The sequence below is a fragment of the Cnephaeus nilssonii genome (genome assembly GCF_951640355.1).
Source record: "Cnephaeus nilssonii genome assembly, chromosome: 14".
NCBI classification, from domain to species: Eukaryota; Metazoa; Chordata; class Mammalia; order Chiroptera; family Vespertilionidae; genus Cnephaeus; species Cnephaeus nilssonii.
Genome location: NC_137085.1, coordinates 44,000,171 through 44,027,102, shown reverse-complemented (window position 1 = coordinate 44,027,102; position 26,932 = coordinate 44,000,171). Strand labels below are relative to the sequence as shown.

Below are 26,932 nucleotides of genomic sequence, written 5' to 3'. Positions count from 1 at the left end.
TCAATGAAATTCAAAACAGTACCCAAAAAGTGCAGGTCTGTCTTCTCCACTGTTCCCCATGCCCTAAATCACAGCCTTTCCCCACTCACCTTTTAGTTAAGCACCGCTGCCAAGATGCTGTGCATCCTTCCAGCCCCTTTTCTACTCAGTTGCAAATATGTGTGTGTATTTAATGTATAAGCAGGTTCACACAATATGTATCGTCCTGCAACTTGTCTTTTTCCTTAGCAACATGTCTTGGAGAATTGTACACATTGGTTCATGTAGAATAGCTTACTGTTTTTAACTGATGGAGAGCATTCCTCCGTCAGTCAGATATACCTTAAAAAGCTGTGACACCCCCCCGCCCCCCGCAAATCAAACAAAGCCAAGAAGACATCCAGATGTCATTTCAATGCAATCCCCCATACTATTTTTTAAATGCATGTTTTTATTGATTTTTAGAGAGAGATGAAGGGAGAGGGAGAGAGAGATAGAAATATCAATGATGAGAGAGAATCATCGGCTGCCTCCTGCACACCTGGGGATGGAGGCCTGGGAATTGAACCAGTGACCTCTTGGTTTTTGGGTCAATGCTCAACCACTGAGCCCACACCAGCCAGGCCCCTCCTTACTTTTATATAGAAAAAATTTGAACATACAAAATAGTGGAAAGACTAGTACAGCAAACAACTTAAAACATACTTTGAAGTCAAAACCCCCAAAGGACGTGGGACGGTAAATGTATTTCTTGGGTGAGTGGAAATGAGAATCATCCCTGTTGTCTACAAATTCTGATCTTCCAATGATCTGACATCTTTTCTCTAATGTTCGCCAAGAAAGTAAATGTCTGCCTAGAGGGTGGGCATCTTTTTATCCAAAGGAAAACTTCGACTCAAGCATGGAAAGGGGATATTACATAGTAGTAAAATTGGGTGACATATAGCTATACTCAACATTACCTGAATAAATCTGAGAAATCTAATTTGCAGTGAAAAGAGCTGGTTGGAGAAAACTACATACAGTGTGAGTCTATTTCTACAAAGCTCAAAAGAAGCGACTCCAAACAATATAGTTTTAGAAAGATGGTATATTTTGGTAAAACTTTAAAAAAAATGACTGCATAATTTAAGGTAGTGATCACCTCAACACAGATATGGGGGAGGGTTAGGATTTGGAAAAATGTGGCATCATTAGAAGCACTGGTAATGTTTTATTGATTATTGTGTGGCAGGACCAAAATACAGTTAGCACATTGTATGCTGGCACCATTGTTTATTCAGCCAGTCTTTTTATGTCAATTAATTAAAAAAAATTTTTTTTTCTATTTAAACAGAGAGGAATTCTTGAGCATATTTCTTTCAATACTTGTGTGAAGATTGGGGGAGGGGAGGCAGATACTTAGAAACAGAGTTGCTGTGATACCATTGTAATAAACGCAGTTATTAATAACAGGAAAGGAGCAAGGGAAGGCCAGATAATATAAGCATGCCATTTGTGCCAGGAAGCTGCAGTTTATCACTTTCCAGGTCTATTCCCCACAGATCCTGGGGGAGGGGACTGACAAAGGAAGAATAAATGACTGCCCAGTAAGGTCTGGATGCCATAGGGAAGGTACTTTACTGTCAGTCACACCTGGGAACAGGTCATTGGCCAGAGTAGGTGTGGGAAAAGTTAAGATACTTAAGCTCCTAAAGGAAGGAGTTCTCTCTCTTGAGACACTTGTTTCAGGGAGGCAGCTCTCACCTCCCTGTATTCTGCCCACATGGCCCACAGCCATGCGGGCCTCACACAATGGACTGATGGACTGTGACCAGCCTAATGCTGTACTGGACCCAGCTCCCCCAGGGAACAGACACTGTGGACTCTGGCTTTGCTTTTAGCTCTGCTGAATCCCCAGCTGCACATTTTCCAGGACTGGATTAAGGGAAATGGGACTTTGCAAACCTAGGGATGTAATTCCACGCAAATAAAGACCATTCATCCTTCCCCGCGAGTCTCAGAAAATTCTTTTTCTGGAGATATCATAAGGACCCAACCCCCAGTATTCAGTGGGGAAAGGGATCCCCCATTTCCACCAGTGGACATCCCATTTCCACCACCAACAGCTGGGTCAGAGAGTGAGGAGACTGAAGTTGAGACTCAGAGAAGTTAACTGTAAAATTCAAGGACCACCCAGGCAGCAGGCAGCAAAGTCCAGACTAGAAATAAGGCTCTTTCTGGGACTCTGTGGTGCGCCTATGACCAGTAAAGAAAACACCTGTCTTACCAAGGCAAGTGCCCCACTTTAGACTGTGATTTGACCCTTTCCCCATCTTGTCCGTCCAGTCTGCAGGCAAAGCACAGTATCAGTTTCAGAACCCCAGGACACAGAACACAAGAGCTGCTGTCACAGAGGCAGCAGAATAGGGCTTTGTCTCCGGGGAAGGAAGGTGGTTTCTATGGGACTGCCCTGGTGCCAGTGGCAGGGACGAACCTCCGCTGGGCTCTAAGTCAGATCTCAGAGTTCCTGCCCCGTTTTTCACAGCAGTGCCCCTGCGGCCCGTGGAGGCATCTCTTTTTAGTTCTCTGAGCGGATTTTGAAATGTTTAGTCTTCAGAATGGAGATGTTTATTAGTTACTGAAAATGCTGAGTTGCTGGTTACAGGACAGCACAGACAAAGGAATACATACAGCATGTACCCAGAACGAAAAGGGTGGGTGGGAAAAACAAAGATAATGTCAGATACCAGCGGTGCCAGCCAGAGTCCCTTTCTTCCTACCTGAACATATTCAAAGAAAACCCCGAACCAAGCCTTCTTTGAAACGCTCCTTTCACACACAGAAAGAGATTAAACGGATGGTTGGTTTATTTTGTGGGTGTATGCATACAAACATATGTAGATATAAGGTGGGGCAAAAGTAGGTTTACAGTTGTGAGTATGAGAAACACAGTTTATTCTTTATTATTAATTAATTAATTAATTATTGTGTTGGTTTCCATATGAATAAGTGTAAACCTACTTTTGTCCCACACTGTACATAAAATAAATATGCCACCCAAACACATGTAAGCAGTAACATCAACTCCATATTAGATTAAATCAGTGGCATGGATTAATACATCTTTTAACTTTTCCTTTTTTAAAAAAATTTCTTTATTGATTAAGGTATCACATATTTGTCCTCATCCCCCCATTCCCATCCCACACCCCTCCCCACGCATGCCCCCACCCCCCTGTTGTCCTTAACCACTGGTTAGGCTCATATGCATGCACACAAGTCCTTTGGTTGATCTCTCCCCTTTACCCCCACCTTCCCTACCCTAACTTTTCCTAATTTTTTACTAAGTCAGGGAATATCAAGTTTCCCCAAATACCTTATCATTTTTTTTTAGGGATTGGTTGGTTTGAATCAGGACCGAAACAAGGATTACTTACACATTGTATTTCACTGACATTACTTAAACGTTTGAATCGATAGGTCCCCTCCCCACTCCCCATCATTTTTAATGCATTGCTGCTTGTTGAAGAAAGTGGATTATTTGTCTTTAGTTCTGGACTTTGTTGATGATACCCGGTTAGCAATGTTGTTTAACACATTTTTTTTTTTCTATTTCAATAGTTCCTATAATGTCTGGTGATCTTTCCCGCCTTGCTCAATTGTTGTATGAGGGTTTTGGAAGGTGCCGATATTCTAATTTTGTCACCCCCTTATTTATTGGCTAGAATAAGTTTCTCACCAACTAGTTATGCCGAGATACGATTTGTGCAGGTCTTAGCTTGGGTTTCCAGGGAAGCAGAGCCTTGAGGCTTTATTGAGAAGCATGGTCCTAGGCAAAGAGGTGAGGTCCTGGGAAGCAGAGAGAGCCAATCCAAGGGAGTCTCAGACAGCAAGCTGCTGCTTCAGGCACCTGATTGGCTGATTCTTGTGATTTGATTTCTGAAAAGTGATAGGGACGGAGTCTCAGGACAGTTCATCTTGGGGGGAAAGGGAGGAATCTTTATGAGCTTCTACCGCCCCCCCGCCCCCCCCCCCCTCCGTAGGTTAGCACATGAAGCATTAATTCACAGACACTTCAGGGTGGTGGTGTAGGGGCACCTAAGTTTCCATGGATCCCCACATTGGCATTAACAGAGAAGCACTGGGGTGGGAGGCAGGAGATCAGGCTCTTTTGGGTCATTCCTGCATGAAGCTGGACAGAGGTCACCTAGAACTCGTAGCAGTGACCACCTACCAGGTTGCTCATTGCTTGATGGGCATTTTGAGTAAACAGACCTTGGAATCTTTTTTCAAGAAAAACATATCATGAGTTTTAAATGATAATTCCAATTCCAATTTAATATTGCTTAACTTCTTTGATTTTTATGTTTATCTCTTTTATACTGAAAAATGTTAATTCTTAAGGACTTTAACATAATTACTTACTACTAACATTATGATTGCTGAAAAGCAGTCTGTTTTTGTTGTTGTTGTATTTTTTAAAAAACATTCTCTTCATCTTTAGGGTACATAACTAAGGGATGTAGAGTCAAATACTTGTGTTTTAAAGTCACCTGACATAATTTCTCTTTACATGGGTAAGCCACCAAATTGGTAACTACATTCATTTGTTGCATTTTGCTTTTTAAATGTTTGATTTAATTTTTTCAGAATTATGTAAAATATAATCATTCCAAAGTCAAATCTACAAAACAAGTTATAGTCGGAGAACTCTAGCTTCTATGCCTGTGCTTTCCACCTCTTCCCTCTCTCTCAAATAGGTAACCATTTATTTACCCTTTCATTAAAAAAAAAAAAAAAAGCAAACACATGTATTTCCTGCTTTCTTAGGTGAACAGTGGCATACACCTTTATGCATCTTGCTAGCACTTGGTTTCTGACAAACTACTGTTCATCTTTTAAAAAAACTGTACTGTCTTCTAGGCTCAATCTACCATTTCATGGAACAATTTGTTGATCGGTACCTCCAGAAGTTTCACGTAAATGAACCCGAGTCTTCTCAGAAGCACTGTTATTCATTCCCTTAGTTCTGGCAAAGGTTCCTGTAGGGAGAGGGAAGGAGGTTTTGGCAGTCTGGAATGAATGAGAGGGCATGACCTTCCCAGGAATTTTTGTTATTGTGGTAAAATATACATCACATAAAATTGACCATTTTAACCACTTTTTAAGCATACAATTCAGTGGGGGGAGGGGAAGAGAGAGAGAAGGGAGAGGGAACCTCATATGCCCCACACCCGGGACCAGCAGGCAACTCCGTCTTGTGCCCCCACCGGGAATCGAACCAGCAACCTTCTGGTGCACCGGCCAGGGCACCTCCCCAGGATTTTAAACAAGATGAAGTGAAAGGAGCACCTGCTTGCCCGGGGCAGGCTTGGACACTAGGAAGATTCTGCTCTCGGCTGGGCAGGGATTCCGGCGGTGACTAAGCGGACTCTGGGGTTAGCGCTCCCGCCCTCACCTATTGTCCCAGCGGGAGGAACCGGTATTTCCGGATTGGGGCCTCAGACCCTGTGATCCTGGCTAAGGGTGAGGCTGGTGGGGGAGGGGAACGGAAGCTGATCACAAAAGTTAACTTTCCACCGACCTCATTAACCTGCTTCCCACCCACCCCCGCCCACAAAACAAAGACCCCAGTGCCGCCAAACACACACGCACACACTATGGCCGGAGCTACCCTCTTCCAAAAGCACAGCCCTGCAGGGGGTTAGAAAGCCGACCTGGGCACGAATTAAGAAAGAAGCACGGCGCATTCCGCTTGCCCAGGGCGGGAAGAAAGCTCAGGGCAGTTTTGCAGAGAAGGGAAGAGGTAGGGCAGTGCGTTGCGGGGTCCGGAGTGACTAGGCGATCTTTGCAGCCTCGGCCCCTGCCCCGCCGCTGGGTGGCGTGTGGGAGCCCCGCATCCCCGTCCTTCCAGACACCCCAAAGTAACGCTGCAAAAAAAACCACACACACACACACACACACACAAAAATCTGGGTCTCCTCCCTCCGTGTCTCGAGGAAGCAGGTGACAGCCGCTGCCCACCCTCGTCCCGTCTGAGCCGCCGCTCTCTGGCTCGCCGCTCACCAACTCCCTCTGCCCCCCAAACTTGGGATATATATTTTTATTTCTCTCAAACCTCCAAACAGGAAATAGCTTGAGTCACAATAATACACAGGAGCGGCCGCGGAGGCCAACTGCGCCCGCCCATTCCCGGGGCAGCCTCCTGCTCTCGGGCGCGGGCGAGGCGCCACCAGCGACGCGCGCGGGGAGCCGGGGACAGCGGCCCAGCAGCCGGCGCCGCGAGGGAGCGCGCCCCAGCGCAGACCGGAGCCGCCCGCAGCCCGCGCCCGCCTCGGCCGACCGCGGACGCCACCCGCCCGCAGGCGAGTACCGCGCCCTCCTCCCTCTCCTGCCCCGGCCCCGAGCGCCCGCAGCGCGTCCCGGTGCCGCCCGCCGCGCGGCGGGAAAAGAACTGCGCCAGGCGCCGCAGCCCGGGCTCTGGCGACGCCGGGGGACCTTCCTCCTGCCCCAGCTTTGGTCCAGGAGGGGTGTGCGGGGGGTGGCGGGGCGCTTGCACTCTTGATCCGTCGTGTGGACGGAGGTAAGGGGCAGCGCGAGTGAAGGCGAGCTCATGCCCGTCCGTCCCCTCCCCACTCCCATTTCCTTGAGCTCTTCTCCATTGAGGATTGATTTTTTTTTTTTCCCTTTCCGGGGGATGCTTGGCTGACTTTGGCTTCCCCAATGCCCCCCCCGGGGGACGACGGCGTATTTTAGGGTTTGTCTGGGGGAGCCGTTTGGAAGTGGGTTCGAGCGCGCACCTGAGGCAACTACAAGTGTCTTGGGGGCCACTTTCTTTTTCCTACCTGGCCCCGCGCCATCTCCTCCAAGGGATGGGAGCGGTCTCACTTCCTGTTGAGCTCCTCTTGAACCACGTTTAAAAGGCCTCCGAGTTTCTGTTGGCACTGCCAGCCCTGGCGATGTTATCTGGAAGGGGCAGGAGCTGGTGCCTTGGATTGACGCGGGCCGGGCCCAGGGTTAGCTGGAAGCAGGTGAGGCCGCCGGAGCTGCCGGCCCGCGGGGCTTGGAAACGGCGCACCTGGGAGTCTCACTGCAGCCCCGGCGGCGGGAGCGGGGGTCTGAGCCCCTGCCCCGCAGAACTTTGGAGAACCCGTGTCATTTCTTTATTTGTTTATTTGCACTTTCTGACTCATTTGTAAGGGGGTGGGGGGCGAGTTTGTCAACACGCTGGGCGTTGTCCGTTTTCTGGGGCCGCATGGAAAGGTTCTGCTATAGGGAACTCGGTCCAAACGGAGTTGGGAGTCTTTTTGTTGGATCAAGGCCACTGAATTCCAGGCATTCTTCGAGCCGGGGAAGGGCATTTTCAAGACTGTTTTGAAGTCGGGCTGGAGGGCTTCTGCGGAGCGGCGTCTCTCCTCCCGTCACTTATCCCCGGTAGCTGCTTCCTAGTCCCCGGGGTGGGTGGCTGGGTGGCTGGGTGGGTGGGTACTCTTGGGAGCCCTCTTCAGTCAGGCCTTCTAGCCGAGTGTCTCAAAGCATTTCTACGAACGGTGATTGGTTGGTAAGTTAAGTCTCTAGCCAATTGGCTTGAAAGATCAACCCCTCTGTGCGTCCCTGTGAGAGGACCTGGTTCTAGATTTAGACTGATTGGGTGGCATTCCTGGGCAGTGCTGCTTCCAGTGAGGTCCGCAGCCCAGCAGCGGCATCATCTGGGGACCTGCTAAAATACATGCTCTGAGGTCCCACCCGGACCTGCTGAATCGAGATCCATACTGGATCGTTAGCTTGCTAATGTTTCAGAAGCACCAGTCTTAAGTTTTCTGTCCGTGGTAAGGAGGTGACTTTACAATACATTTTCATCCAGTCCTGCATTTGAACCTTGTTGCCAGACCAGGACAAACACATTAGAGCTGGAGGGTCACAGCCCGCCAGGCTCCTTGCAGTATTTGGACCTGTGGTTAGCATACTAGCTTGTGAGTTTTTATTTTTATTCTTTTTCTGGTATTATCAGGAGAAAATATACACACCATAAAATTGACCATTTTGACCACTTTGAAGTGTACAGTTCAGTGGCACTCAGTACATTCACAAGGTTGAGCAATTATCACCACTGTCCGTTTTCAGAACTTTTCCATCAAGACAAGGAGAAACTCTGTCCTGGTTAAACAACACCCCATGCCCCCTTCTCCCCAGCCCCTGAGCTTCTGGAGACTGCTAATATTTTTCGTAGGGTACAGAAAAGGTTGATTAGGAATATAAAGCAAAAGTAAAAGCATGTTCACAGGGAATATAAACAGACATTTGGCGATCCCTTCGTCACTGGCCTGGGCAAGGCAGCTGGTTCCAGATTCTTAGAGTGCATGTGCTTTTAATAGTGACGGCCCTGACCATGAGGGTTTCCTTTTTGGTTTGGCTGGGAAGGACTGGAGCAACCCAGGGTTCAAACTGCACTGATTAGCTAAGCATAGATGCATAGTGACGTCTATCCCTGCTTTTAACTGGCTTTATTTTCGATGGTCTGTTTATGTTGGGTTTAGTTCTGTTTGTGTTTTTTTTAATAATAAAACTCATTTTTGAAAGCAGTCAGAATAAACCTTAAGGAAAAAAAAGTTGTTGCTTGGTATATAGGAGGAGGGATAGCAAGATGTCAGAAAGATTTGAAATAATTGTCTAAAAATCCCCCAGACTATTTTGTTTCTGCTTTAATGGTAAATTAGTCTAATGGTCCAACCGCATTATTTCTAGTTGTAAAAAATATTTGTATGAATTAGAAAAACCTTGTAATTATGAAAGTCATCTGCTTGCATCTGCTTAAAATTGTCCAGCTTGTGGTTTGAGGACATGCTTTTTGGTGAGACCATGAATGTGACTGGGTGAACTAATAATGATGGTTGGTTTTAGGATCCAAGAGAGTCATTGTTACAGATCAGGAATGCGGTTTGGAATACACAAGCTATCCAGGGATATTGGAAAGATCTAATAAATAGCCAAATAGTGGCAGATTCTTCAAATTGTTCCCGGATTATTTTTTCTCTAAGACTCTTGGCTTTTCTTGTAGTACAACTTTCATCACAGTGAGCCTATCAGCTTGTAGGAAGGAATTTACAGTTTCCTTTGATTGAAAAGTCCTTTTGAACGATGAAGATCATTCAACTAGGCAAGACTGGGGCAGAAAATTCTCCCACTTCGGGAGATTCTTGCATTCCCAGAATTTTGGATAGTTATTTCCTTTCCATTCTGGTAAGGCAAAAGAGAAAAAGATTTTCCTTCGTCCACTATGTTTTCTTCCGAAATAGCAACCTCGTTCAGTGTTTCATTTGGTGAACAAATACACACTCATTCACACACACTCAACTAAGATATTGGAAAATTAATCTGGAGATACAAGAGAACACACTTTTATATTAAACCTGAAATAAAGTTAATAATGAAGTCTTCCTTAAAATTAGGTAGTTACTGTTTCAGGTTTGGCAAATCCAGTCAACACCATTCTCAAGATCTGAGGTTTAGAATTCTCAGAAGAACCCCCTGGTCTCCATAGGAGAGATCAAGGTATCAGACTATTTCATTTTAGCACCCATGAACATTTGTTGAGTGCCTATTGTGAATCGAGCATTTTCAGATATATTCTCATTAAATCTTTACAATGACAGTGGGAGAAGTATTTCTCTCCCCCCTCATTTTACAGATGAGAAAACTGAAGCCAACCTGCGTCTTCCTACTTTAGACCGTGGTTCTTTCCATGGTTGTTCCATGTGGAATATTAAGTCTCTGCCTGCTGATTGATGCCTGAGAATCTATGTATTCATCAATATCTTTTGGAACATCAGATACTTCATGCACTAGGCCCTCAGGCACATAAGAAGGTGAGCCAAAACTGAATTCCAAAAGAACAGAGGGTTCTTTCCCTGTTACCACAAGACCTCTGACGAGTGATCAGTTAGAGCCGTGGTCGGCAAACTGCGGCTCGCGAGCCACGTGCGGCTCTTTGGCCCCTTGAGTGTGGCTCTTCCACAAAATACCACGGCCTGGGCGAGTCTATTTTGAAGAAGTGGCGTTAGAAGAAGTTTAAGTTTAAAAAATTTGGCTCTCAAAAGAAATTTCAATCGTTGTAGTGTTGATATTTGGCTCTGTTGACTAATGAGTTTGCCGACCACTGAGTTAGAGTATACTTGGCTTGAATGTAGCATAAATGTCCGTCTCCTAGAAAAATAAGGCATTCTCCGCATTGTGATTGGTCGGCTGTGCCATCTCTGCATATTGGCTTGATAGTGTCTATGTGGCGCCCCGAGATGCTACGCAGTGTAGGAGCAAGGGCACAGGAAGAACTGACATCTACCCTGACCAGCCAACTGAGAGAGGGAGTGAACCTCATAAACGTGGAGCTACCACATCCCGGAGTATAAAATGAGGGGAAGATAATTATCTTCCTCTTAAGATTATATCAAGGACTCAAAAAGACCTTATTTGTAAAAGTGCTTGTAAATTGTCAAGTGATAATAAAAAGCTATCTTTATCGTCATTTGGGGGACATTTACAGTGCAAAAGAGACAGAAAAACTCCCAATTTGAGGTTCCTAACACTTTTTAGTTAACTGAATTTGTTTGCAATTCTCTTCTAGATTTATGGCCATTTAAAGAAACACACAATTGGCCTTGCTGGTTTGGCTCAGTGTTTAGAACCATCGGTCCGTAGACTGAAGGGTCCCGGTTTCGATTCTGGTCAAGGGCACAAACCTAGGTTGGTATGGGAGGCAACTAGTTGATGTGTCTCTCTCACATCAGTGTTTCTCTGTGTCTCTCCCCCTCCCTTCCACTGTCGCTAAAAATCAATGGAAAAATATCCTTGTGTGAGGATTAGAAAAACAAAACTAGAAACACAATTGCATTGAGATGTAATTCATATACCATGCAATTTACCTATTTAAAGTGTACAACGTATTGGTTTTGAGTATAGTTACATAGTTGTGCAGTCATTACCACAATCAATTTTAGGACATCTTTATTGCCCTAAAAAGAACAGAACTCCTCCATGAACCCCTTCCACCATTTGGCTGGCAAATCCCTATTTCCTGCATACCTCACTCTAAGCAACCACTAATCAACTTTCTGTCTATAGATTTGCCTATCCTGGACATCCTATATAATAAAAGCCTAATATGCTAAGTGTCCGGTCATCTGGTCGGTTGTTCAACCAATCAAAGCGTAATATGTTAATGATATGCTAAGGGCACTCAACAGCTCTCTATGATGTGCAATGACCACCAGAGGGCAGATGCTCCAACCAGTAGGTTAGCTTGCTGCTGGGGTCAATCGGGACTGAGTGAGACGGGCTAGACACTCCCTGGAGCCCTCCCGTGGTCCCTCCCCGGCTGGCCAAACTCCCATGTCCCTTCCTGACCCCTATTGTGTACCAGTGGGTCCCTTGGCCTGGCCTGTGCCCTCTCAAAATCTGGGCTGTGAGGGACCCCCCCTCCCCGCCCCTGAAGTGCACGAATTTTGTGCACTGGGCCTCTAGTTTTCTATAAATGGAATTATACAACTATATACAAATTATATAGTTCTGTATGTCTGGCTTCTTTAACTTAACATAATGTTTTCAAGGTTTATATTGTTGCATGTATCTGTGCTTTATTCTTTTTTTTTCCAATCAAATAATATCCCATTGCATATATATACCACATTTTTTTTATTCATCTCTTGATGGACATTTGGGTTGTTTCTATTTTTCAGCTATTATGATTGACCCTTGTGTGAACATTCATGTACAAGCTATGTGGACATATGTTTTCATTTCTTTTGGGTACATGCCTACAGGTGGAAACCATTTTCAGGAACTGCCAGACTGTTTTCCAAAGTGGCTGCACCAGTTTACAGTCTTACCAGCAAGTATGAAGTTTCCAATTTCTCCACATTCTCATCAATACTTACTGTCTGTTTTTATTTTAGCCATCCTAGTTGGTGTGAAGTGATTTTGAGTCATACTTCTCTGATGGCTACTGATGTTGAATATTTTTTTCATGTGCTTATTTACTAGGCCATTTTTTGTTGATTTTTAAAAATTATTTTCTGAGGAAAAGACTAGATAGATAAAGAGGAAATCAGTTTTGAATAGAACCCTTAGTTCCAGAAAACTAAATATGTAAATTGAGTCCATTGCCCTTTTGAGATTTATTTCGGTTTGCTAGCTGTGCAGGCCTCACCTTCCCATCACTCACGGAGGTCACATTACCAGGTTCTGGGATGTGCGGTTTGGGGCCAAGGGGTCACGTATGGACTTTCCTTCATAGGACAGTCCAGAGGCCACAGTCCTGGAGTCCTGACTGGACCACTCTGCTCCTCTTGCCTGTCACTGCTAATCATCACCAATCTGGAGCCAAGCCGAGCTTTGTAAACCAGAAGCCAGGGCCCTTTGTGCAAGCAGCGACCGCCGAGTTTTCGTTTTCCTCCTCTCCCGCGGATGCCTGCCTGGCTTAATAGCTTTAATATCTGTGCTGCCCCGTGTCTAGTCTCCTTAGCATAACTTGTATAAGCCGATTCCGAGAGTGGGTGCTGACAGTTATGAAGGTCAGGTTTGCTACAGAAAAGAAATACAAGAAGGGAGGTGGCCCACTGCTGTTGGGACCTCTGAAATTTATTTCACTCCTGCTGTGGTTTCTAAAGTTGGGGCAAACACCCCCACATTTTATTGTATATTCTGTTTCAAAGGAATCCCCATTGTATCTGAGGATGTAAAGCATTTCTCTGGGTTTGGGGGAAAGGACAAAGCCTGCCCCGGGTGTTCTCTGTTATCCATTGGGGGCACCTGTTATTAGCAGAGGGAAAGGGTTTAATACCTGCGGTTGTAAACTAATTGCCCAGCTCTGCCTGGGACTTGCTGGTGTCAGGAGCTGAGGAGCCGCTGCCTACTTTAAATATGTTTTTATTTATTTCAGAGAGGAAGGGAGAGGGATAAAGAGATAGAAACATCAATGAGAGAGAAACATCATGCATGGGGGTCCCCTACTGGGTTTGGTGCCCACAACCCAGGCATGTGTCCTGATCGACCGGGAACCAAACTAGTGACCTCTTGGTTCATGGGTCGACTCTCAACCACTGAGCCACACTGGCCTGGCCGTGGCTGGCTACTTTAGACTCTCCTGTTGTCCCCAATCCCTCTCAGCCGGTTGCACACTTTTCCGTTCCTGCCTGGCCCCTGCAGGCCCTGGGAGTGAGTCTCTGGTTATTGGACAGGACTAGACAGAGAAGAAGTATTTCAGCATCCTGCTTCTGTGGAGACACAGTGTCTGGGAGCCCTAACACCACCCTCGGTTTTGATGATTCTCTAGGGGGACCCGCAGGAATCACACAAAGGTCACACGAAGTTTGTACTCACCACTGTGCTTGTCACGGTGCAGTCAGCAAAGGGAAAAGCACACTGCATGAGATCCGAGGAGACCGGGCGCAAGCTCCCGGCGTCCTCCCCCAGTGGAGCCCTATAGAGCATGCTTATAGGAGCCCTATAGAGCCCTATAGAGCAGCGAGTTATGACAACGCATTTGAAATGTTGTCAACCAGGGAAGCTCACGAAGACTCAATGCCTAGCATGTATTCTGGGGACTTACTACTCTGGAATCCTCTGCATAGTATGTTACAAAAGTTCAGACTCCCAGAACGAAAGCAGGTTTATCATAAACTACATTATTTGTGCAAATAGTTTAGGGTCAGTGAGCCACACTTACCAGTCCTGGGAATGGTGGGGACCTTCTCCAAATCCTAATTCCCAGATGCCAGCCAACCTTGTAAGCAGGCCTTTCAAAGGATGTTAATTTTTGTGTGTGTGTGTGCACAGATGGGCATGTGGAGGGGGATAGGAAGTGAGGCTGTTGCTCCAGTTTTCCTCCCTCTGACCAAAGCTGGAGAGGGCAGACATGCCTTGGGATTGGCACTCAGATAGATCTTGGTTTCAGGGTGGGTGGCATTCCTTTACCACAGGGACAGAGAAGAAGGGCGAGAGTCCACGTCGGCAGAGTTCACAGCCCTGCTCACTCATGCATTCATGCACTGTGGATGCCTGTACTCTGCCAGGCACCGTGCCAGGTGCTAGGGATGCAGTGGTGAGCGGAGCAAAGTCTCTGCCCTCACGAGACCCACGTTCTCCAGGGAGACAAATAAGCAAGGAGGCAATTGCATTTCCCTGTGAGGAGGGCATGCTAAGGGCCACAGGGCACCAGGCTTAGTAGGTGTGAGCAGGCATGCATTTTGTAACCTGGGTAGGAATCATACCTCCACTACTTGTTACCTGTGTGGCCCCAGGCAGAATAACTTAGTCACTTGGTGCCTGAGTTTCCTCATCTGAAAATGGAGAATTTACCTCCATTTCTTAAGGTTAATGTGAGAATTAAAGGTAACGCATGTAGAACGCTTACCTCAGTGGCTGGCACAGTGGGCATGTTCACTAAATAATGGTTTGGTGACATCTAGGAAGGGTGTGTTAGCCTGAGGGAACGACATCTGCCCCCCCCCCCCACCCCTCCACCCCCACACACACTCTGTGCAGAGCCTAATGTCGTAAGGCACCCCTGCCTCCCTCCAGCCCTGCACTGCCTTCCGGCCGGCTCGCTCTGCTTACTGGTCCGAGAACACTGTTCACTGTTTTTGCTTTTTTTGGGTCTTGACAATACTTTTCCCTCTTCCTGAGAGGCCTTTTGTCAGCCTAGGAAATGTTTACTCATATTATTGAGACCTAACTCAAGTGCCTCCTCTGTGAAGGCTTTTCCATGCTAAGATCCTCACACAGGATTGTCCTCTCTCTCCTTTGTCACTTTCCTGTCCCACAGTCACTCACATCTCTTTGCTGGGTTTCAGTTAGTTGTCACTCCATTAGACTGGGTGATTCTCTTGGGCAGAGATGGTTCGTATTATTTGTATGTCCAACGTCAATCAGGGTGTTTGATAGGGAGGAGCCCAGTGGTTGTCCAGGGAGAGGAGGAATGGATGAGTGTTAGGTTGGACTAGAAAGAAAAGTCAACAGGAAATGGATGCAATGTCAGCAGAATAGGCCTCTGCCTTCAGAACCCAGCTTACAGTCTAGAGAAGAAGATAGGTGCTAAACAGGCAAACACAAATATATAATTAGATACTGAGAGGTAACTCAAGGAAGACAGTCTGGTCCAGCAGCAGGTGCAAGGGGAGCTGGAACAGGGAGACATGGGAGGTCCAAATGTCGATGCCCTGGGCAGTGTGCGGTTTTCTCCTGGAGGCTGGAAGGACTGGTCAGGTGGGAAGCCACACCAGGAATCCTCCCGGTGGGGCTAGAAAGGCAGGTCAAAGGTTACCATACCTCAGTTGCCAAAGGGCAAGGACCACGAGGAGATCTAAGTGGACACTTGGAAGGTCAAAGTGGTCCACTTGGGAGCATGGAACTCTGGGGTTTTGCATATATTTGTTATTTTGATTCTCCCACAACCTTAACAAGTAGGTGCTATTATTATCGCCTGTTGACTGATGAGGAGACTGAGGTCCTGGTGAGATTAAAAGCCTTGCCCAGGTCACACAGTTAAGTAAGTGTGATGCTGGGATTCAGATGCAGGCGTCTGATTCTGGAGTGCAGGAGCTTAGCCATTACACCTTGCTGACTTAATTACGAAGCAAACCCTAATGTTATTGGGTGTCTATTATATGTTCGTTCCTCAGCCAGGATTGACACTAGATATACAAAGATAAATATGACATCATACCTACCATTTAGGTCATCAAAGAATACCGAGGGAGACAAATCTGTAAAAACATGATTTTTTTGAAGTCAGTTAAAATTGATTGAGACTGCCGTGGCCGGGTAGCTCAGCTGGTTAGAGCATCGTCTCAGGATCCCAAGGTTGGGGGTTCGATCCCCGGTCAGGGCACGTACAAGAAGCAACCACTGACTGCATGAGTAAGTGGGACAACAAATCTCTGTTTCTCTCTCTCAAATCAATAAAATGTTTTTTAAAAAAATTGATTGAGACTAACAAGAAACTCTCTTTACCTTTCTTTTAACTATAGTGTATTGAACCATTGGCAGAGGGAAGTGATTTGCTATTTCAAATGTGTCTGGTGGCTGAAGTGCTCACAAAAAATATATTGTTTAGGGAATAGTGGGCTGACTCATTAAGTTAAAATTTACTGTATATTTTTATAAGAGTTTATAACAGAATGAGAATAACTAAATGATGGTAACAGGTGTCCTAAAATATATAATACTCTCAAGATGTACTTCGAGAAAAAATAGAACCATTAATATAAAAAAGAATTTTTTAAACTGAAAATAAATATAGCTAATTTAGAAATATTTTATAGGAGAATGTAAAACAAAATGACTTAAAAACCTGTGGCATTGACCATTAGGGTCATGAGGAAGTTCAGGGGCTCCCGGAGGTAACTCACTTTCATTTTCTGGATGGGGGTGTCGAGGGAAAAACCCAGCCTGTGAGGGGGAAGATGGAAGGACAGTGACCCATTGGTGGGAAGCCAGCTTGGTGATGGTAGTGGTAGGGCCTCCTGGAGAAAGAGTTTTTTGCCACAAACTCCACATTTGGATCCACTGAAAACAGCAGGTTTGTGGACCAGGAGGAGAAGGAAGAGAAAGCCTGCAGCCCAGAGGGAGGGGGTCTGAGGGGAAGGGTATGACACCTCAGCACCCCCCTGCCCAGGGATCAGGGAGCAAATGCTCTGTGTGGGTCATCAGATGCAGGAGCACTCACTCTGGAAGGCACTAGAACAGAATCGTAGCTTGAATGTTGACTCTGCCCCTCAGGGGCTGTATGAACTGGGGCAGGTTTCTCAACGCTGAGCCTTCGTTTCCTCCTTGTAAAAAGGGATCATTCATGTTGCCTTCTCCCGGAATTGGTGCGGCTGAGTGTCATTGCTCGTTCGGTTATTCGTTGTCTCAGGTCTGCAACCTCTGTTCTCAGAAGGGGAAGGTTTTGTCCAGCCTCCCACACTCTAAGTCAATGATCATGCGCTCTTTTTCCAAGGGACAGAATCTGGCTTTGAGAAGAAGAGTGGGTCTTCCTGCTGTTCTTCAAGGGCTTTGCATCTCTTTCTGTGGGTTTCCAGATCCTCACAATGTCTCTCCTGGCTCAGGAACCAACATATAATAGACACCCAATAACATTAGGGTTTGCTTCGTAATTAAGTCAGCAAGGTGTAATGGCTAAGCTCCTTTTTTTTTAATTTAAGTTTTTAATTATGGTTGATATTCAGTATTTTATGTTAGTTTTAGGTGTACAGCATAGTGATTAGACAGTTATATAACTTACAAAGTGATCTCCCGATAATTTTAGTACCCACCTGGCACCATACAGTTATTATAATATTATTGACTATTATAATAATATAATATGTACTTCCTATCCTGTACTTTACCTTCCTGTACTTTAACTACCAATTTGTACTTCTTAATGCCTTCACCTTTTTCACCAGTCCCCAAACCCCTTCCATCTGGCAACCTCAGTTTGTATTTATGAGTCTGTTTCTGTTTTGGTTGTTTTATTTTCTTCTTTAGATTCCACATAAAAGTGAAATCATATGGTATTTGTCTTTCTCTGACTGACTTATTTCACTTAGTATAATACCCTCTAGGGCCATCCATGTTGTTGCAAATGGCAAGATTTCATTTTCTTTTTATGGCTAAATCATATTCCAGTGTATAAATGCACCACTTCTTCTTTATCCATTTATCTATTGATGGACATTTAGATTGTTTCCATAGGTAAATAATGTTGTAATGAACATAGGGGTGCATATATTCTTTTGAATTAGTGTTTGGGGTTTCTTCGGATATATACCTAGAAGTGGACTTGCTGGGTCATAATGTAGTTCCATATTTACTTTTTGGAAGGACCTACATTCTGTTTTCCACAGTAGCTGCCTAATCTGCATCCCCACCAACAATGCCCGAGGGTTCCCTTTTCTCCTCATTCTTGCCAACACTTGTCATTTGTGCATTTATTCATGATAGCCACGTTGACAGGTGTAAAGTGATGTAGTTTTAGTTTGTATTTCTTTGATGATTAGTGATGTTAAGCATATTTTCATAAGTCTATTGGCCATCTGTATGTCCTCTTTGGAGAAGTGTCTATTCAGGTCTTTTGCCCATTTTTAAATTGGATTGTTTGTTTTTTTGGTGTTGAGTTGTATGAGTTTTTTTTTTTTTAATTTGTATTTTTATTGATTTCAGAGAGGAAGAGAGAGGGAGAGAGAGGTAGAAACATCGATGAGAGAGAAACATCGATCGGCTGCCTCCTGCACGTCCCCTACTGGAAATGGAACCTACAACCTGGGCATGTGCCTTGACCAGGAATTGAACCCGGGATCTCTTGGTCCATGGGATGACGCTCAATCCACTGAGCCACACCAGCTGGGCTTGAGTTCTTTATAAATTTGGATATTAACCCCTTATCGGATGTATTGTTGGTAAATACGTTCCTCTTCCTCCTCCTCTCCTCCCTCCCCTCCCGCTCCCCCTCCTCCTCTCCTCTCCTCTCCATTGACTGGGACCCTTTGGTCCGCAGGCCCACACTCTATCCACTAAAGTCAAACCAACTAGGGTGGGATTGATTTCTTAATTTCCCTTTCTGATAGTTCGTTATTGGTGTATAAAAATGCAACTGATTTCAGTCTGGTCGGTGTGGCTCTGTGGTTGAGCGTCGACCCATGCACCAAGAGGCAGCTGATCAATGTTTCTCTCTCATCGATGAGCTACCTGGGCTACGATCTTTTTAATGTATTGCTGGATTCGGTTTGCTAACATTTTGATGAGGATTTTTGCATCGATGTTCATCAGGGATATTGGCCTATAATTTTCTCACTTTGTAGTGTCTTTATCTGGATTTAGAATTAAAATAATGTTGGCCTCGTAAAATGAGCTTGGGAGTCTTCCCTCCTCTTGGATTTTTTTGAATAGTTTGAGAAAGATAGATGTTAGCTCTTTGAATATTTGGTAAAATTCACCTGTGAAGTCATCTGGTCCAGGATTTTTGTTTATTGGAATTGTTTTGATTACGGCTTCAATTTTATTAGTTGTAATCAGTCTGTTCAGATTTTCTGTTTTTGTTTTTTATTTTTTTATTCAGTTTGGGAAGATTGTATGTTTCTAGGAATTTATTCATTTCTTCCAGATTGTCCAATCTGTTGGCATATAGTTGTTCGTAATAATTTTTGCTTTTAATTATTTTGTAACAGAGGTTAAAAATCTGGGAAAATTGTAAGGGAGAATCTCCCCAGTTGGTGGGTACCACCTGAACTGAGTCCCAAGATTCTTTGTTCCTGTCTTTTTAAAGGTTTCTATCAGTCACTCTAGCCCCTGGGGTCGCTATACCCTTCTGTTTCCCAGTCTTTGTTTTTCCTACAGAACCACTCAGCCTTGGACTTGTCTGGTTCTTTTTCTGTGTTAAAGGAAGTTGTAGCAGCAAAGGAGAGTTAAGTTTGTAAGTATACCTTGTTCTTGCCTGTAGAGAAGTGAGGATTGAGGAAGAATTCTTGAAGAGGTATTGGGAACAGAAGGACAGGTGGGAGAGCTGGAAGGAAGGGATGAGGAGATGACATCCATTGATGCATATGTATCATCTCATTTATTATTAAAACCACCCATGTGGTGTGGTCCTATTCCAGTTGTACGGAGGATGAAATAATTTCTGTAGGGGGCAAGTAACTTGTTCAAAGTCACAGGGTTTTAAGTAGCAGCAGTAGGATTCAAATCAAGCCTTCCATTTGTCTTTCCTTATGTCATGCACGGAGTTGGTATGATTGGGCACCACCATAACGGGTGAGGGTGGCTTCAAGGTCCCATGCCAGGAGAAGCAGGAGGAGGACGCAAGAAACAGGAAAAGGCAAGAGGCGTCCGCTGCTGGGGGCTGGGCAGTGGGTTATTTCAGATAGCGATTGTGTTCTGTGGGAGACAGGCGTGGAGTGTCACATTTGGTGGCATGCAGTTCGAGGTAACAGTTTAAACCCAATAGTGAGTGCGTTTTGAGGATGACTGTAGTTTGGGGCTTGAATCCAGGAGAGCCACAGCTAATCTTCTTGAACTCTTTAATGATTCTCTTATTTAATGTAGCCTGTTTGTTTGTTTCTTAAGTGCTCTGATTGGTCACCAGAGTAGCAAATATGTAAATATAGATTATGCATGATGATATTAATCAGGGCAATGAAATGACTTGCATAAAGTCATCTGGTATTTGTAATAGAACTTAAAAAAAAAAAAAAGAAAAAGAAAAAGAGGAAGAGCTGCTTCCCTGGCTCTCCTACTTTTAGTAAGGCTTTTTCCAGCTCCCTGAAAAGCAGACCACACCCTGTGAAACAGCCTGTTTGTGGCATTAGTTCATTTCCATTTTTATACTTCTAGAGCACCGGAGCGGTTAAAATACCCAGTGGAGAAGGTTGCCCATTGTGTTTCTCCAGCAGAAATAAAGTAGAAATAATCCATTCAAAGGGAACATCAGACTGGCCTGTGAATTTTTATGTTCAAGTGGAATCATTCAGAAACAGATCTTGAGCATCCTGGCAAGAAAGACATTTTGAGCCATGTATATTAATTGGAGAGGAAAAAAAAAGGATAAGTGATTTTTAATCAGAGAGTTGCTGTTGTAAAGGATTTCTAGGATTAATCAAATCAATCACATTTCTAAGAAATATCTAGAATTATAAAGAGAATGCCATATAGTAACATATCTGGAGGGGGTATTTTGACGAGACTTTTCCTCCTGTGTTGTTGTCCTTACATACTGTTATGAAGGAGTTCTTACAAAGATGACAATTTTAAAAAATGAATACATAAATCAATTAGAAAACTGAACAATCTCATTTATGGGAGAAAAGCAGATTCTTTCTAGTTATTTGTTAGGGCAGAATTCTTTTCCTAATGAAAGACCCAATTTTAATTTTGTATGAGATCATCATAGATAAGAGTCACTTTGTAAGAGTTGTGTGTTAAATGCATAAAACATTCCTATAGAAAATGGAACTTTAAAACATGCCATTTATAAAGTATTGTGTCACTTTCACTGTAGTAAAACAGCTTCCAATGGATAACAAGTTAAACTGGATTTTTTACATTTTTTTTTTAGCTCAGGCTTCATTTCTTATTTGAGAGTTGTATAATTTTTATCATGCGTCATTAGAAATACAATTTGTTAGAACAAAGCCTGTTGTGTAATTCTAATTACATCTTCCTGTATGATTAAATGAGGGCTGTATTGGAGTGTTTTTTTTTTCAGCTGTGGCAGCTGTAGCCAACCAAGAATTCCTGTGACTAACTGGTACTAATTGTTTGTAGAACAACCAGTGGGAGTAATATTCATGAATACTATGGAAATGGAATATTCCAAATCCAAATGGTTTGTCCCTTGTTTTCACCACTTTATTGTGGTCAGATTATTTGTACAATGAGGCCAAGTGAAGTGGGAGCTCTTGATCTTTCGTTGTTAGAAGATAAATTGAGGCTTAGGGAGCGATTGAAGGGTTATTTAAGTTACTGACCTTTAAACTTTAAAAAAAAAAATTGATTCAGAGAGAGAGAAAGATCAATTTGTTGATTCTTGTATGTGTCCTAACCCGGGATCAAACCCAAAGCCTTGGTGTATCGGGATAACGCTCTAACCAACTGAGCTACCGGGACAGGGCCCTTTACTAGTAAACTTTTTAAAAAAAAATATGTTTTATTGATTTTTTTACAGAGAGGAAGGGAGAGGGAGAGAGAGTTAGAAACATTGATGAGAGAGAAACATCAATCAGCTGCCTCCTGCACACCCCCTACTGGGGATATGCCCACAACCAAGGTACATGCCCTTGACCGGAATCGAACCTGGGAACCTTGAGTCCGAAGGCCGACGCTCTATCCACTGAGCCAAACCGGTTAGGGCACTAGTAAACTTTTTTGCTCATACACTCCAATCTGAACTCTACCATGTATATGAGTATATTAATTTATAAATGGTACACCTTAATGTAATTTAATATATATTAGTTTTCAGAGTACATATGAATATTTAAAAGCATAAATCCTCAAACTATAGAAACATCATTGATGAGAGAGAGTCATTGATCGGCTGCCTCCTGCATGCTCTCTCCTGGGGACTAAGCCCGAAACCCGGGAATCAAACCCTGACCTTCTGGTTCAAAGGTCAACGCTCAAGCACTGAGCCACGCTGGCTGGGTCAAACTAAAATTTTAATGGTTGAGAGACAAAAGAAAATAGATGGTTTAATATTATCTTTTCACCCCCCCCCCCCCCAAGATTGTTGGTATGTGCTCCCCACTTTGGAGACCACTGATTTAGGTCATTCAGGTTAAGAGAAAAAAATGGGGGGAAAAAAAGAAAGTTGAGATTGAGGAAAGAGAGAATCTGTAGAAGAAGCCTCAAGAATTTGGGGGCTGGGCCCAGCCAATGTGACTCAGTGGTTGAGTGTCAACCCATGAACCAAGACATCACGGTTGGATTCCCAGTTAGGGCACATGCCCACAGCGTGCAGGAGGCAGCTGATCAATGATTCTTTGTCATCATTGATGTTTTATCCCTTTCTTCCTCTTCCTTCCTCTCTCTGAAATCCATAAAAACATTAAAAAAAAAAAAAGATTTGGGAGCCTCGGGGCAGGTCTGAGAAACTTACTCATTGTGGGTATCTAAGTTAATCAAAATTACTACGTAATGACTCCCTCTTCTGTTTTAATTCCTTTGTATATATGAGTGTTTAGAGAAGGAGCAGCACAACTCCTATAGCATATTAAATGGGGGAAAAGCTTGAAGAAGTTGGTGAGGGAGGTGTATAAGGGAGAACTCCTTCAGAGTGACAGAAATGCAACTAAAACTAAGTTTCACAAATGCCCGTTTATTAGCTTAATTAAAGAGTACCTGGGGTCTCCTGGGATGACAGTGGCCAGTGGCCTTTAGGTATAGCTGGACCCAGAAACTCGATGATGTCACGTTGCCATTGGTGCTGGGTTTTTTTTCAGCTACTAATGATAAACCCTCTCTACATGATGGGAAACATGACCGCCAAGAGCCATAACAGCCCTGGTTAGCAACTCCAATGAGAGGGCATTTTTCTCTGAATGTCTTATCTTCGCCCCGGGAAGACTGGTTGACCCATGTCTACTATGATCCACTAGGTAGGCCCCTATGCTGGACGATCCAACTTTACCCCACGGAAAGCTGTCCAAAAGGTCCTGAGGGGAGACACACAAAAAAGGAGAGGGTGGTAGTTTCTGAACGTCTCCAACAATGTATTTTCATGCTACCAGAGCTCACCCATGTTGGGTTCCAGAGGTATTTAAAACAAAAAACAATCCAAAAGAGAATTGATTCTCAGTGAATTAATCTTTGCTATTGACTCAAGCATTTAGAAACGCATTGCTCTAACGTGACGACTGGACCTCCTTCATTTGTCAGAGTGCAGCCTGTTGGAGGTTTCTGTAGAACGAGCCAAATCTGCTTCTGGTTTTAGTTCACCCAGGGGCGCGCAGGCTTTTTGGACCAATTATTCCCAGACCTTGAGATAAGTCACCTCCTACGCCATTAGTACTTGAAGGATTATCTGCCTCAAAGATTTATGTGCGGATTAATTGGGGAGCATACCGTAGTAGATTGCTGTGTTTAGAACCACGGTCGTCCTGCAAATCATTTTCATTAGTGCTTTATTCAAAATTGTGTAGCCTTATATAACACTGACGTTGCAGGGAAATCTGAGTGAGCCTCTCCATTATTTATCTGGGGTTTGGCCTCAGCCTGGCCCCCACCCTTACCCCCCACCGAGAGTGTCATAGTTCTGGCTGGGGATCACCGAGCATCTAAAAGCACAGTGGCTTCCCGCTCCCAGTATTGCAGATTACTTCAGTTGCTTCCATTGAACAGTGAGTGAAATTTGCAAGACCTAGTAGTGAGAGAGAGAGAGAGAGAAGATGAGGTACAAAAAATACATGGCTATTCTGGAAGCAGCAGTTGGTATCACCCCTCTTAACAAAAGAGAACTTCTACCTGAGAGCAGAAGACACGTGAACCTTTGGCAGCACCCCGGGTAAGCAGGGGAGGCCAGGGGGTGCTGGGTGGGTGCTTGGGGGCCTAGATGGTGAAAAGGGTTATCTCTGTCCGAAGGGCAATACATGTTGAATTCTTCATTGAGAACTTGGCGGATGTGGCCTCCCATATGGATTTAAAAATAGTCAGTAGTGAAATTAATGGTAATAATACTCTAGGAAATTCCGGGTGCAACAGCCAAGAAGATGAAGTCTAGAGTAGAATTTTACATCTAGATATTTTAATTTCCTGATTTTGAAAATTTTTCCATGGTCTAGCAATATAGCAATTCTTAAAGACGGAGTAAATGCGTCTTATTTTTTTTTTCTTCTACAATGCAAGTGCGTCTCTGACTGAGGTGTATGTACAGACTGTGTTTCAGGCAAATACTTTTCTTGAAACAGCAGTTTTTATTTCACATCTTTTTCTGAAGCCCCAATGGTTTTCCCCGTTGAAGAAGGGGTTAGACATTCTTTTCTGAGTGGTTAGAGGCCTCAGTCCTTACTTTTTCAAACCCTGACGTCCCGATGAGAAACTTAGTTTAAGGTGCCTGTGTGGTGGTATTTTTAGGGAATGGATCTAATTTTCAAAACTGAATGAGCCACACATTAGAACTCACCCAAGGATCAACTCAAGGAATCTGTGTAACATTTCTTTCTTTCTTTTTCTTTAAGTATGTTTTTATTGCTTTTTAGACAGATAGGAAAAAGGGGGGGCGGGGGGAGAGAGACCGGCTGGCTGCCTTCCACATGTACCCAGCTGAGGATTGAGCTAGCAACCTCAGCATGTGACCTGACCAGGTATCCAACTTGAGGCCTTTCCTTGCAAGGTATGATGCTCAACCAACTGAACCACACCGGCCAAGGCCTGATAATATTTCTTTTTAAAAAGTAGAAAGTCATTATCTTTAAAAAAAATCATATAAGCAAATTACATTTATTATGGAAGACTTAGAAAATGCATAAAAACACGGGAGAAAAATCACACATAGTCTCATTTCCCTAAGAAAATTACTGTCATTATTTAGGTTCTCAATTGGGGTGGAAGTAGGGCATGGTGGTGGTGGAGGGATTTGCCCCCCAGGGCCATTTGGCAATGTCTGGGCACATTTTTGTTATAGCTCAGGGGGCAGTGCTACTAGTATGTAGTAAGTCGAGGCCAGAGACCTTAAAATGGACAGGCCAGTCCCCCACAACAAAGAATTATCCAGCCCAGATGTCAGTAGTGCTGCTGTTGAGATGTGTGATTGAGGTAGATTTTCTTCCCATCTGTCAAAGGTAGTTTTTATTAGAAATAAATGAGACATTTCTCTCCGAAATTTTAGGGATGCTTTAGAATGGAACCTTAGGCAGCATTATTCTTATTACTTATTCTTGTATGTTGTTATTACCATGTTACTGTTCTCTTAAAAAGTAAAAGGAGTGTTTATATGTATGGAGGTGACTCGAGGAGAGTCCATGTGGGTTAATGTTCTTTCCCGGGGGGTATGGAAAACATGTTGTAATGATCAAACTGTGATTCTTCGAGTGGCCCCTAGAGATTGGACATACTGTAACCCTGGACCTTTGCCAGAGAATGATGGACGATTAGAGCTGGAAGAACGTTTGTCAGGGAGGTAAATAGGTTTCATATGGCACGCCAGAGCCAGCTGATGTGTAGACTGCTCAGAGAGTCAAGTTAGGGAGGACCCTGAAGTCAAGTCCGGGCTTAGCAGGAAAGGAACGTTACAATTGTTGAGGGATGTTTGTTCTGGGTGTATAATTGGAGGATTGTAGAGCTGCAACACGTGGCCTGTATATTTACCATTCCTCAATTTTCATTTAGCCTTCACATTTTACAAGTATGAAACTCAGCCTCATTTGAGTCATGACCAAGGGCTTGGCCCTCAGACAGCAACTGGATGCTCTCAATTTCGGGCTCAAGATCATTCATGAAGTGATTCATCCTACACAAACTCACATGATTCAGATGTGTGAATTGATTGCCAAATTATTACTAATTTTTAAAAAATGTTTTTATTGCTTTTAGAGAGAGAGGAAGGGAAGGGAGAGAGAGAGAGAAACATCAATTGGCTGCCTCCCACATGCACCCCCATGAGGGATGGAGCCCGCAGCCTGGGCATGTACCCTGACTGGGAATCGAACTCTCAACCTTTCAGTGCACAGGACGCCCTCCAACTCACCGAGCCATACCAGCCAGGGCTGTTCATTTCTTTTCCAGCAGTTGGAATAAGTACCTTCAGTAGAACCAGCTCAGCTTCTCCTCATTCCCCCAAACAAGTGAAACAGAAGTCAAATTATTCATTCCATCATAATCCTATTAAAGGAAGGTGAATGTTCTTTTATTTTTTTCTTATACAGACATTCTCTTAAGCCTGATGAAAGTAGCACTGGGCACAAGACAACAAGGTCTTGTATCTGTAATACTTTCAATACACATGGACGAAGTACTGTTTTGCTGATCCCCATTTTTTTGTTAGACTCCCTTGTCACCTGACACAGCCTTCCTTTGGACATACTACTATCCTTCACTAAGGATGGGTTCTCTTCTACTTTCATTTTATTAATCAGTTTTCAATCTGTCAGCAGCACCTCAGTGTCTTATTTCTCAAACTTTAATGTGCATAAGAATCACTCTGGTAAAGTGCAGATTTTAATTTTGCGGTCACGGCTGGGCCCGAGAGTCTGCATTTTAATAAGCGTCCAGGTGATGCTGCCAGCTCAGGTGAGCCCAATGGATGGTCCAAGTGATGCTAATGGTTCAGCCCATGAACCACACTTTTGGAGCAAGCAGCTAGAGAAGTGCTTTTCATCATAGCCTACTTGCTTTTTCTGGACCTCGAACCTTCTGATCTTCCTAAGGACTTTGAGTCCCAAAACTAGTACGTCCCCTCCCTGCAGTGGTGAGAAGTCAGGTGGAGGGACATCTGCCCATGAGCATT

General features: G+C 44.2%; 1 protein-coding gene across 3 annotated transcripts in view; it reads left to right on the top strand.

Moving 5' to 3' along the window:
• The first annotated feature begins 5,737 nt into the window (after nucleotides 1-5,737).
• TJP2 (tight junction protein 2) overlaps nucleotides 5,738-26,932 on the top strand; it is a 110,308-nt gene continuing 89,113 nt past the window's right edge. The window contains exon 1 of one of the 3 annotated variants that reach the window (XM_079789893.1): nucleotides 5,738-6,326. The gene's annotated coding sequence lies outside the window, so the exon portion shown is untranslated. Of the gene's footprint in view, nucleotides 6,327-6,413; nucleotides 6,993-26,932 lie in introns of those variants that run through there. The other 2 variants (XM_079789896.1, XM_079789892.1) reach the window with 2 other exon arrangements.